The 13,828-nt window shown below is 43.3% G+C and overlaps 1 protein-coding gene across 1 annotated transcript in view; it reads right to left on the bottom strand.

Moving 5' to 3' along the window:
* Nucleotides 1–13,598, bottom strand: part of ripor1 (RHO family interacting cell polarization regulator 1) — a 90,899-nt gene extending 77,301 nt beyond the window's left edge. Inside the window, exon 1 of the mRNA XM_035419853.1 lies at nt 13,206–13,598. The gene's annotated coding sequence lies outside the window, so the exon portion shown is untranslated. The remainder of the gene's footprint in view (nt 1–13,205) is intronic.
* Nucleotides 13,599–13,828: the final 230 nt, after the last annotated feature.

Genomic DNA, 13,828 nt, shown 5'->3' with positions numbered 1-13,828 from the left:
ACATTAGCCTGCAGTTTGAACCGTGTTATTGTTTTGTTGTATTGTTGTATATGGCCTTCAAACAACACCACCCCTAAGAAAAAAAATCACTTATCTTCTTCCTTCGCCTCTCAGAGGAGTAAACAAATTATAAGTGAAACCGGGTCCTCGGCGCCGCTTAGACCTGAACTGGCGCACACGCTCCCCCGGCAGAAACGCGATAATAAGCTCCATACTTCTGACGCACGAGCAGTACCGAACGCGCAAACTAGGAGAAGCACCCGCCGCAAACGACAAACACAGCTGTCTTCAGTAAGCCAGCAGTTCACTAGGTGCACCAGGCCAACAGACTTCTGCTCGAGATTTTTTTCTCTCTCAAGGAACCGCTGTCGCTCACATCTCAAAATATTGTGGGATCCATTAAGTGCGATAAACGGTTAAAAATACGAAATGCGCAAAGTGACTTTATTAGGTACCATTTGCACCAAAGTCTGACAATTATGTGTCATATGTCTAATGTTAGAGAGTTTTAAATTGGCAGTACAATGGCACTATAACATTTTAGGACGTCAGGAGGAGCAATTATGGTCAAGTTAATACACACACTCTAACGCAAACAGACGTAAAAATTGATCTCCCAAATGTATCCTTGTCAAATATCGCCATCCTGTGGACAAAATGCCACATAACGGACATCTAAATATGTCGATTAAAATGTGATACAAATTAATAAAACAAACCTCTTCATGCCATAATTCTTGAAAAATATATTTAGAATTTTGAGCTAGTATATTATTTCACCGTCATGTCAGTATGTAGTGTCGTATAAACGCTGGCAATTCATTTAAAAGGTGGTTAGACCTTCAAAAAGCATAATGCATGACAATTTATTCTTGCAGCGCTGTGAATCATCGCATTGCAGTGTGCTTATGTATTTAGTACATTATGGATATGCCAATGAATATTACTTTGGCAAGCTACGGTCCATTTACACAGTCAGTCAGGCAGTCTGCACGGCTGGTGATTGATTGAGGAAGGCAGTAATTAATGAGAGGCAATGAAGTGGAAACAGCAGCAGTCGCAGACCTGCCACGTGATATTAATCACAACCCGCACAGGACAGGACAAATGAGTGGGACAAATGTTCATGAGGAGCTCACACACACACACACTCAGACTCTCTCTCTCTCTCTCTCTCTCACACACACACACACACACACACACACACACTCAGACTCTCTCTCTCTCTCACACACACACACACACATACACACACACACACACACACTCAGACTCACACACACACACACAAAGCCTTTCTCCGATTACGGAAGAACAATCCAGCTGTTCAAAGCTGCCAAATCCGATGCACAGCACATAGTATGGGATTCTTAAGACTTTTCAAACCAAGAGATGCTAACTTTTTAAATACAAAATCGCATGTCATGTACATCACTGAGACAGCATACAGCATTTGTGAGCATGATTTCTTGGCTCAAGGCCAACAGGTCATGGGTTAAAATCTAAGTTTGGGGGGAAACGAACATGAAAAGATTCCAGGGTTCTGCGGGAGAAAAGCGGAAACTGAACGCGCAATAACAGCGCTCGCCACCTTTGACCTTTGGTGAATGTGGCCTGGCCTTCACTTCCTGTTCTGTGAATCCACAGAAATCTGCATTATTTCCCAGGAAGCATTCTGATCTGCGTATGGCAGCAGAATGAAAAATGAACATTAAAATGATCTGCCTTTTATCAATTTGCCCCAACCACCAGCAGATGCCATTTAGAATGTGAACTCATGCTACTGTTTCAGGTCTTTTAATTGTAGAAAACTGTATCTGACGTCAAAATCCCTTTTTTCAGGGGAGCCCTGACCGAACAGACAAGGCAGAACATCAAGTCATGGAACAATAAAATCTAGGAGCGTAGCACACACGTTAGAATCACATTGGTCTCCATTCCAAAACATCAGCTGGTGGTAAAAAGATAGAAAAGTAGCACTGCATAGGCTGGTCACAAGAGAAGCAGTGTAAGGCCACTCAGAAGAGACCTTTTTATCTGAGTAGACAGCACCACTGCAAAGCTGTAGACTGTATGGCTGCAACAGAACATCAATACACATGGACGGTTTATGGGTCTGAGTGTTAATCACTTGCTTACAATTAATCATTTATTTAGTGCCACTTAAGTAAGGGCGTACAATATTACTGGACACACTAATTAAATTGCCTCCTGCACTTGTGTATGTACTGTTAGTCCACATGCACCAAAAGGCCATTGTCACCCCCCCACCCACTCCCCCAACACACACACACCTCAACTTACATGCCCACCTGAAGCACAAACAGACAACAGATCGGACAGAGATGGGAGAGGGGGCAGGCAGCACTGCCTGCTGGGATATCTTTTATTTCACTTACCAAATTGGGGTTGCTATTATTTTTCTTGATATTCACCACTGAATGAATGAGATTACACATTTCTGCATCCAGCACCCAGACCTCAGCCCCCAGCCATCGGCAATATTTGATCTGGTTACCTTAGCACGCATCACTGCATAACAGAGAGTGCTGGGAAGAGCTTTCTGAGGTATAAGGAAGGATAAGTGATGGGGCTAATATTAGACATTGTACTAACACACAGTGACATCACAGAGAGTGTGCAGCATATTGCTTGTCTCTTTGTCACAGTGCTGAATGAAACTCCAGCAGGCTGATTTTAATCTGAGTTCCTGACCTTTCTCGTTGATTGCTCTAATGATAGTGGGGAGATGTTTTCTCCTGCTTGCGCCTGCAATACAGCCAGAGGCACTCTAGGTGTTCCACTACCAGGTTTGGCGCACTGCTGGATACTGTTTAGACTCTAGACTCTAGGGTGCTGTTGTTTAACTACTACTCTCTGGGAGCCAGACTCCTTTTAAAAATGGTGCATTTGGGATGAACATTTTCCACATGCTATTTATAAAACAACGCATGAATAAGAGGTAAGGTATGCATGCTTACACAAAGTATACGCCTCATTAAAATATGCGTACCTTTTCATTAAAATAATTTTAGTTATGATTCTTTCACAAATGGGAGGTACGCTGCCACTGTGCAGATGCAGCCTGAACATAGACAGTTATTCATGAACTGAATATGTTATTCTTCTCAGTAATCCCAGGCCCAAGGGTGCTGCTATGGTGGGCCGTATCTGGCCCCGGGGCTACCTGTGGTACCTAAATAAGGAGCCTAGCCTGGATAAAAGTGCTGCTCCTATCAAGATGTCTTGTGTTCTATTAAAGATGCTGATAAAGGCCTTATATTTGGTGACCTGAAAGAAGCTTATTTGACAATGGTGCACCAGTGCTATAATCACCTGCAGTGTCAGGCTGCGGTGGCGTATCTGCTGTGTAGGGGGATTCCAGACAAACGACGGTTTTGTCTCGTAAATTATTAAAGAGTACCCAGCACGCATTGCATGCTAACAGGGTTGGGAGCGAGAGAGTGCCCTGGGGAACTCCCCTCCTCATCGATACTTTAACACTCCTAAATGTAGAAGGGCGACACACCTGTGGCAGCTGCCCCAGAGCAGGAACCTAACACTGAAATGACCCCTATTTGAGACACAAAGACACATTCCTATGCATGTATGCACATGGACTAATGTACACACAGACGCATGTATACAGAAAAATGCTCATTGTTAATGTAACTTATATAACAGAGTTTATAGGGAGTCCAATAGGGATCATATGAATTGTGTCAGGATAAATGGTACTGTATCAGAATTGATTTAACACTGAAATTTTTACTGTGTATACACACAGACACAAATATTTTGCTTAGTAACAGCATGGATAAACAGAATGCAATGTAACACACACTGGCGCTCACATACACTCTCACATATTTACCCTGTGAGTAGTTTCAGACAAAAGTCTCATACTACTCATGTTAACTGTAATCAGTGCAGACCCATTAAACAAAAGTATTTTAGCAAACAGGACCCCACCCTTTGTCGCCCCTCCAGTGTATTTCCACTGTCCAGTCCAAGCCCACCCATACCAGGTGCCCTTACCGGGAACTGAAAGGCCCACTCAGACATTTAAGAACAGTGCAGGGAAAGACTGACCATTCTTTTCCTGCCATTGTGAGGTCACTGCTACGGTCTCCTAGAGACAGAACATAGGGCATAGGACAATGGAATGACATCAGCAGGGCCCAGCTACAGTCAAAAATATATACATATACAGTGGCCTCCAAAAGCATGGGAACAGTAGATAAGAGTGAAATTGTTATTTTTGCTATATACTGAAGGCATATGAATTTGAGATCAAAAGATGAAAATGAGAAAAAGTACAATCAACTTCTATTTCATGGAATTTACATTTACGTGCAGGTACCATTTTACAGAAACAGCTGCCTTTGTGTTGATTCCTCCCATTTTCAACTATGGTAACCACTGGTAAGCTTCAAGAACAGAATGACTAGGTTAGACCTTGATAAAAAGTGCACACAGTAGAGTCCTAGAACAAACTCTTTGAGACAGATGAGATAAGGATTAACCTGCACTAAAGCAATGAAGAAATGGAAAGAGCAGAAAGAAAGGAGCTGCTAATAATCCAAAGCACACCATCTCATCTGTGAAACATGGTGGAGGTAGTGCTATGGCTTGGGCATGCACGGCTGCCACTGGAACTGGTTCACTTGTCTTCATTGATGATATGACTGCTGACAGCAACAGAGGGATGAATTCTGAAGTGTACAGAAACATCTTATCTTCTCAGATCCAACCGAATTCCTCCAAACTAACTAGATAGCACTTCACCTTAGAGCAGGACAATGACCCCAAACATACTGCTAAAACAACCAAGGAAAAAAAAATTAATTTTCTTGACTGATCAAGTCAATCACCCAACCTGAATCCAACTGAACATGCGTTTCACTGGCTGAAGACAAGGCTGAAGGCAAAAAGCCCCCAAAACAAACATACTGAAGATAAATGCAGTACTGGCCTGGCAGAGTTTATACTAATCAGTCCAATTACTTTTGATCCCTTAAAATGGGTGAACTGTGTATGAAAAGGGCTGTAATGCCTACATGGATCACCTGATGTAAATGTACAGTAAATACCCACAAATTAACCCTCCTGTTCTGTTCATTTTTTAGGTGTTCCCGGGTGATATAAACATACAGGGGGGGTTTGCAAATACATGAAATGAACCATTTTCATTTAGAATGTTGATTACACTAATTAAGGCCAGTAGAAGAAGTTTCATACTGAAAAAATAATTTTAAGTATTTTTCCTAGATTTTCAAACTTTAAAAAGGGTCAATTTGACCCGCAGCATAACAGGAGGGTTAAAGCTGACCCTTTACCCTCATTTTCAGTGCAGTTTCGCAAGTCATGCTTGCACGGACATGAGTATAAGAAAGACACTTAATGTGGGGCCGACTGGTGGTCTTAACAAATGAACTTGCTGCAGGCCAGTCAACCAGGGTGGGTTGCTGGTGTGCAATGCAATGATCTCATCTTGGCTAACTGAATCCCTCCCATCCTAGAAACAATAGTTTGGTCTCCTCCAGGGCTGCTGGCCAGTCTGGACAGGCAGTCTAGTCTAGTTCTGACACCAGACCATGGCCCATCCACATATCAGAACAGTGCCTTAACAGGGTGAGCCACCCAGGTGTCCATGAGGTAGGCTTTTTAAAGGCAAAAGCTCTATAGAAACAATTTTTTTTTATTACATGAAAACATTTTTTAAATTACATGAAAACATTTTTTAAATTACATGAAAACATTTTTTAAATTACATAAAGAACATTTTTTAAATTACATATTAAGAAGAGAATACGAGTGTAAATAATGTAAATCCCCTTCACAATTTTCCAAGGTTAACCAAATGCCTTCCTTTGATATATTATCAATAGGCTGTGCAGTCATATTCTCCTCATAACATGCACGCACACCTTGTTGTTAAAAAGTGTTTTCCAAGGAATGTCAAAGTTCCTTGGTCAATCAGGGGGCCTTCACCTTGTGGCCTCTTGTGAATACAAACAGCTCAGGAATGCACCATTCATAGAGAGCCATGGAAGCTCTGTGCTGTTGCCACAGCAGCGAGGTGTAGTGTGGAGTCCTGACACAATGTTATCTCCCTGAAACTTTCTGTGTGACAGTGAGCCAATAGAACACACGTGAGAATGTCCTTGTGCCAGTCACCGATGGGAAGGACAAGATGGGGGGGTGGGGGGGGGCTAAATAATTTCTCGAGGGGTGCTGGGATCAGCATAAAGGATACCAGTCATGGAGAGGCGTGGAAAGGACAGGCCCATCTCGCCTCTCTTGCAGGAACTGACCACACAAAAACAATAAGCCAAAGTCTCTCTATTCTGTACAGTAATGTTGTGAGTAACCATGGCTGTGAGGCTGTGGAAATCCCCACTTTCTGCCTCTGTATGCTGTTACAGTAGATAGACCGTAAATTAAGCAATCTCAGGCTAATTACAGCCTGGATTTAAAAATAAAAATTGTTGACTGATTCACCATGTTTCCTGTCTGCACCGGCCTCTTTTCTGGAGTGAGTGTGAAGGGGCACACACATATTCATGTACTACACTCACACACACGCACATATACACACATATACTGTACACAGATGGACACAGACACACAGTCACACACACATAGACACACAAACATGCAAAGCGACACACATGCAGATGTTTTCTTGATTTATTCAAGATTATATCTCTATGTCTTGCTATTCACTCTGAAATTGTATCAGTGAGGATAAACCCATCTCCTGTGTGAGGATCAGAGGGGATAAACCCATCTCCAGTATGAGGATCAGTGGAGATAAACCCATCTCCTGTATGAGGATCAGAGGGGATAAACCCATCTCCAGTATGAGGATCAGAGGGGATAAACCCATCTCCAGTATGAGGATCAGTGGAGATAAACCCATCTCCAGTATGAGGATCAGTGGAGATAAACCCATCTCCTGTATGAGGATCAGAGGGGATAAACCCATCTCCAGTATGAGGATCAGAGGGGATAAACCCATCTCCAGTATGAGGATCAGTGGAGATAAACCCATCTCCTGTATGAGGATCAGTGGAGATAAACCCATCTCCTGTATGAGGATCAGTGGTGATAAACCCATCTCCTGTATGAGGATCAGTGGGGATAAGCCCATCTCCTGGAGCATACCACACAAATCATGTGAATCAAACAACAGTGATCTGCAAACTGCTACTCATGGTTCGAATCAGTGAACCACTCAGAACCGGTGACAACTGGATTAATTTTGAGGTTCAAGAAACCGCACAACAAAGTACTTTCACGTTAGGTGCCAATCATCCCCTCTTTGACCTGCTCCTCTCCACTGTAACGTGTCCCACACCCTCTCCGCAGGGCTAACCTTCACCTCTCAGCCCCCTCACTAGCTGGCATCCTCTCAGACAGGAAGAGGGGCATCACTGGCGCCCCACGGCTCACCCAGCCTCCAAAACAAGTGCCTGCACATCTGCACTAATAAACATTTCCTCTTTCTCCGGCCATCTCTTTATCTCCCACACACAATAGGAGCCTTCCTGCCAACTTTCCTAAAACTGTGAGCGTACAGTATGAGAGAGAGAGAGAGAGAGAGAGAGAGAGAGAGCAAGAGAAAGGGCAAGCAAAGATAAACTACAGGTAAACTACAACTACCTCTTGGCATGGAAGACCCATAATCTGCAAGATGTTGAGACTTGAGACAGAGCTACACTTTCTCCTCATATGCAACACAAACAATGAATCAAGGAATCCATACATGTTACTTAAGTGCCAATTTTCAAATACTATATTTTTTTAAATGTAAGTGATAACAAAAAAATGATAACGATAACCAATGATTAAATAGACACAGGCCACAAACTACCAGTCCCTCCTGGTTGAAGCTGTGCCATGTTCAACACTGCCTGTTGCGCCATTGTGGATAACATCCACATTATTAATCCAATATTACAAAAAATACTTTAAAAAAATATCAGAAGCCCATGACACAGATGCACTATAATTTTAATTAATATTGCAACCCCCCACAATCATAGTTCTTGTGATTGGCTGTGGCTGAATCCTCAGTTTTTGTAAATAATTTCCAAAGCAGAGACCAGGTTCGGCACAGGACACAGGCAAAGGAATCATCCTGAGAGGGTCACTTTGTGAACTCTGCCACCGCAAAAGTGCTTTCCGCCGACTTAGGCCGGCTTGGAAGGTAATGCCTAAACTAAAACCGGCGATGCGGATCCATGGCACTTGCCAAAGGTAGAAGACTAAATACTAGTCATCTGAGAACACACACACACGCGCACACACACGCGCACACACACATAAACACAGCCCGAATTTACATTAGCCCATCTGAAAACAAACAGCCACGCAGAGGCTCACACTCCCGTGAAGTGTTTGCATACGTAGCGGTGATGCTGCCTGCACTTGCCAAAGCTCAGGAGCTGGATGAGGCCTGGAGGTGGGCGGCAGAGCTGGCCAAACAGATGAAGCTGCTGTTGTTGGCGGCAGACTTAAGGAAGCTTAAGCAGCCAGGGAAATGATAGTGTCACTCACTCACCGATAGATTTACTGAGTGACTGACTGACTAATTCATCAATTATTCATGGACCAACTGAATTGACAACTGACTGACTGACTGACTGACTCACTCACTGGTTCATTCACTAACTCACTCATTAATTAATTTAGACTCACTCACAGACAAATTCACTCACTCACACGGATTCACTCGCTCACTCCCTGGCTCACTCACTCACACACTCACTCATTTACCGACTTGAATGACTGACCGCCTCCCTCACTCTCACTTTGCCAGATTTGACCATTTAAGTACAAAGGAGCTTTTCACCAGACCGTTCCGACTGGAGCCAGCTCCAGTCTGGCAACTGGAGCCAGGAGCCCTGTGAGGCACTATGACAGGATTTCCTCTGCCTCCTCATTCAAGAGTGACTCCTCTGGTCACGTGGGAGTCCGCCTGCAGGAAGTGCAGCTCACTGATGCATCGGCTAAGCGCTAGCTAGCTAGGCTGAAAGCTCAGCGTAGGGCACACATTTAAGTCTGCACTTCTCCAGAAACTGGTGTAGGACATTTCTGCAATGCGATGGGCTCACAAGTTCAATTGGGTATTCCAAATTAGGAAAATATAGTTATAATAGAGTGATAAAACATTTGTTAAAATTTTTTAATTTTAAAGTCATGGTATGAGACGAAGCCCCTCTCTGCGAATGTGAAGTCAAGAGTTGATGCAAGCCAGTTTTTTTCTCACAAAGACACGTCTATCTGCGGAGGGAAGCTGTTCCAGGAGCGAAAGCTCCTGCTCTAATGCGATTAGAATGCGAGCTCTCTCACTCTCATGTCTACAGCTGGGACACTGATAGCGATAAGTAGGAGAACTGTTTGAAAAACAGGAATTTCTGGCCTCTGCAGTACTGAAAACAGAACATAAGTTACACCCCCCCCCCTCCCCCCTACACACACACACACACACACACTCACACACATACACATGCACTCACACACTGACCCTAACACTGCATATGCACACACACACACAACACATACACTCACACTCACTCATAAACACATATGTACAAACACACAAAATCTACACACAATATCCCCACTAGGATGTCCCCTCTGTGGTGCTCAGAGTGCACATGTTCCTGTACACATAGCACAGAGGGATGCTGGGTGTAAAATGCAAATGCAGGACATCTGTACGATGCAAGGACAATGAAACATCTGTGCCACAACAACCAAGACAAATATTAATACAGAGGGGGGGAGGGGGCAACAAGGTCACCTGCATTCCATTCCCCTTCCCCTAATGGGCTGTTGGTCATCGCCGGGGATGACTGCAGAGGGGTCACCGGGGCCCACCGTGGCATGTCCCGCGGGATGCGCACGCAAGCGAATGACCCCCATGGCGGAAGCGTCCGCAAAGATTAAACATCATAAAACGGTCCACTCCGCCACAAAGGGGCTGGGAAATGTGGCGTGCATGTGCACGGGGCTTTCCCTCTGTAAGCACGCAGCGCTAAGAATGATCTGTGCTCTTCGTCTTCGTCATCATCATCACTGTCATCATTATTACCATCACCCGTAGCTTCCTGTGAAACGTTCTTCAAAAGAACCACATTCAGACCACGTAAATATTATATAGCCCTTTCATAAGATACATACGCATAGACATGTAAGCTTAAGCCAAGTGACATTGATTGCCATAGCATGTGCCACATTGTCACATTAATGGTGACAGATCATAGATGACAAAGCCATGAACTTCTAATATGGTATGTTATGTTAACAGCATGTGATATGGATTCCCAAACAGCATACCCTATGACTGTCTATGATTAGCTGGGACATGAATGTTTAAGCAGTGTTTATGAGGGCTTTATGTATTGTTTACGAACCCTTATCATGATTCTATTTACTAAGCATTTCTTTGACTTTTTATTTTAGCTGCTAGTTTTGTATCTGAAGCTATAATCTGCCCAAATACCACTTTGGCTATTTGCACCAATAGATTTCCCATTACCTGCCTATTACCCTTAAGCTTACCTTTAACTATTGACACCTGGCTGGATAGGTTCTCCTGTATTTCTGGGTTCCTCCCACCATTTCTTCCCAGTGGGGACGTTTTCCTTTCACTGTTTGAGTGTTTCTTCTTCCCACTGGGGATTTTTTGCTTCACTTTCTGGATTATTGGTGGTTCAGGGTCAGACTTGACTAATTCTTTACATTTTCTGTTTCTGCAAAATGTTTTTGTGACAGTGTCTCTGTAAATAGTGTTACACAAATGAAATAAATATAATAAATAAATATGAGATAAATAAAAAAATAAAAAAATGGATTTACCTGCTCAGCAAATGCTAAGGTTGCTCACTCTGTGCGACTTAAATATGAAACATAAAACATATGTGTGAGCTGGAAAAGAGTGGGAGGGTTCATTTTTTCTGTTACAACAATATTGGGGTAACTATAGAAACACAAGTTCTACCACAGGAGTGATATCTGGTAGTTTATTTATTCAACGATCTGTTTTGTTTCTCATCTTACTGGCAGAGAAGAATGAAATGTTTAATTCTGCACTGCCAGTAAAATCAGTAAAACACAGTACAAAGGATACGGAACAAAGGACGTCCTATCTGGGCTGAACCCAGGACTGCTGGCAACTGTACCAGGACCCAAATCTGGCCAGTTCTGGTTTCTAGTTTAGTTACCAGCCCAAAATATAACACAGCCACTCAGCACTGAGATTAAAGAACTGACTTCATATCCCAGAGGTCACAGGGGCGATTCCCAGGTCAGGCACCCATTAGCCAGTGGCAAGCTAAGGAAGTGAAAAATAACACTTACCAAAGCAGCCGAGCTCACTGTGGATGCGGGTCTGCTGAGGACTGTGATGTTAATGTAGGGTACCTTGGCCTTTTGCCATGTAAACTTACATCTCCACTTCCTGAATAAACACTGATCGTTCTTTGGGAATAAAAAAGCCTTTTAAACCAGCATATACGGCACACAGAGTCTGACATTTTCCCCACAGAAATCACCACAATAATGCATAAAGAAGGGAGACATCATCAACCGTCACAAACAAAATCAGTCAGATCAAAGAAAAAGAATATTGAAGGAGATGGATATGGCAGGTTTTTATGCCAGGTTTTCAGTATCTCTCTCTCTCTCTCTCTCTCTCTCTCTCTCTCTCTCTCTCTCTCTCTCTCTCTCTCGAGGGCACGCACACACACACACAGACACACACAAGTAAGCAACCAAGCATGCGTGCGTGCACAGTTTTCAAACTAGAAAACTGAGAGACAGGTTATGACACAAAAGTGAATTGCATGAGCGTAGCCTCCTGGACACCAAACTCACACAGTTCGAAGTGTGCATTCATTTTAACTGTTTGTCCAGGAACAAATTCAACATTCCAGCACTGACCTACACAATGACCCTGTGGCTGGGTCACTGGCCAGAGCAAGTGAAATACAGGAATGCCAGTGCAAGCAATAATCAGTTGAATGTGCCATGAACAATTGTTTTCTTTATGTCATCATTCCTAACAGGTAATAGGATATTTGTACGTGTTTTTTATATGCATAGCTCAGGCAAATCTTGTGAAAATGAAGGTCTTGTTTCATGTAAACTAGGTAAGAACAGCTATTAAGCAGTCAGTCTAGAAGAAAGTATGCAATACATGCAATTTAATGCACTGCCAATTGCCAAGATACTTATTGGAATTCTCTTGTATCAGTATTTAATGCTAAAAATCCCATTTGGTTTCCATTCATTTGCTCTAAAAGCTGGCATCAGAATTCAGTTCAGTGAGTATTTGAGTTACGTCCAGGAGCACGCCGAGTTCCGTTTATTAGAACTGCTGACCACGTGCAGAGAGCTGCGCTCTCAGCCGCTGCGTTTCCTCTACATTGCAGCACGTGGATTAAAGACCCTTTTCTAAAACCCAGCGGTTGCCCGGGCAACGTCAGCCGCGGAGTGCAACATCGAAAGCAAGCTGCGGTGGGCTCACTGCTTTGGACTTGAAATTGTGCCAATTTTCTTTCTCGCTGGAATCTGACGGGAATGGCTCGGACTGGCGCAGGGGACTACCCCACCCCAATAACATCTGGCAACTGATTAATAAGGGAGGAAGGAAAACATTGTTTCTCAAGTCAGTTTACCCAACTTACTCAACAAGCTGCGTTTGTTTATATTTCACTCTGCGCTATGGAACATGTACGAAATAAGACAGCCAGCCGTAAAAACAGCCACCGTAGCATACATAAACACTGCGCACTTCAAAAGTAGTGCAAACTTCATTTGTGAGTGATTGCACATCTCCTAGCCACTCCGACGCACAGATAAAATATTAAATTCTGAAATTAATAGTTATGAGAGGGAGGGAGAGAAACTGGGTGTCTGTAGGCTAGTGTAGTCTAAATTTGTACTGAAACTACAAAAACAATACCACCACCCGTTCAAAGAATGTAACAATGTAAATAATGTGTACGGTATTTAATTTTAAGGACGGTGCGTAAAAGTTGTAATATTAATGTAATACAGTAGGCTACCTTTTATTGTAACACAATGCATCAACTAAAACCCTGCACTGATCTGCGCTCGCGCCAATCTGCGCACTCGTAACTGAAGTACTCCAAGGTGCACAAATTAATTAACGTGGAGACCGCGCTTACCTCGGCGGTGACTGTCAGACTGCGACGGAGTCCCAAATCCAAATGGCAATTTCAGGGTAGCCTATATGTCTTTCGAATAAACCACAGGCTAGTATCCCAGTGGAAAAAATCCTTTTTGCTTGATCTGTGGAGTCCTACAGTCCAGTTCACCGTATAGAGCTTCTGTTGCCTTCTATCGTGCTTTTCAGTTAAGTTAGACAGTTTCCTATAATCCCTCCTCTTAAGCGGAGGGACAACAAGCGACAGCGACCTCCTTTTCTGCTATCCTGCGCAGGGTGTTGTGGAGATGTAAAGTGAACGAAAGATTTAAAGACAACTCCTGTCTCAACATCGTTTAGCTCGCAGCTTCTGCGGTTTGTTGGCAGCAGATGGAGTCCCCTCCGTGTCATACAATCCCGTTGGCCCGAGTGCTAAACCCCGTATGATTGAGCCCCTTGTCAGATTAGTTAATTAACACGCTAAATTTACGCGGTCCGGGATCTACACAACATAGGCTAGTTCTGACAACCAATAATTAAAAGGGACAAACTTCTTGTTGAATATTTTATGCAATGTAAAGACTAAAAAGTAGAATGGAATTTCTTAATTTTATAATAGTTTAAAAAAAAACAGGTAGGCTACTT

This window comes from Anguilla anguilla, chromosome 5 (genome assembly GCF_013347855.1).
Source record: "Anguilla anguilla isolate fAngAng1 chromosome 5, fAngAng1.pri, whole genome shotgun sequence".
Taxonomy (NCBI): domain Eukaryota; kingdom Metazoa; phylum Chordata; class Actinopteri; order Anguilliformes; family Anguillidae; genus Anguilla; species Anguilla anguilla.
This window is presented reverse-complemented; position numbering and strand designations above follow the sequence as displayed.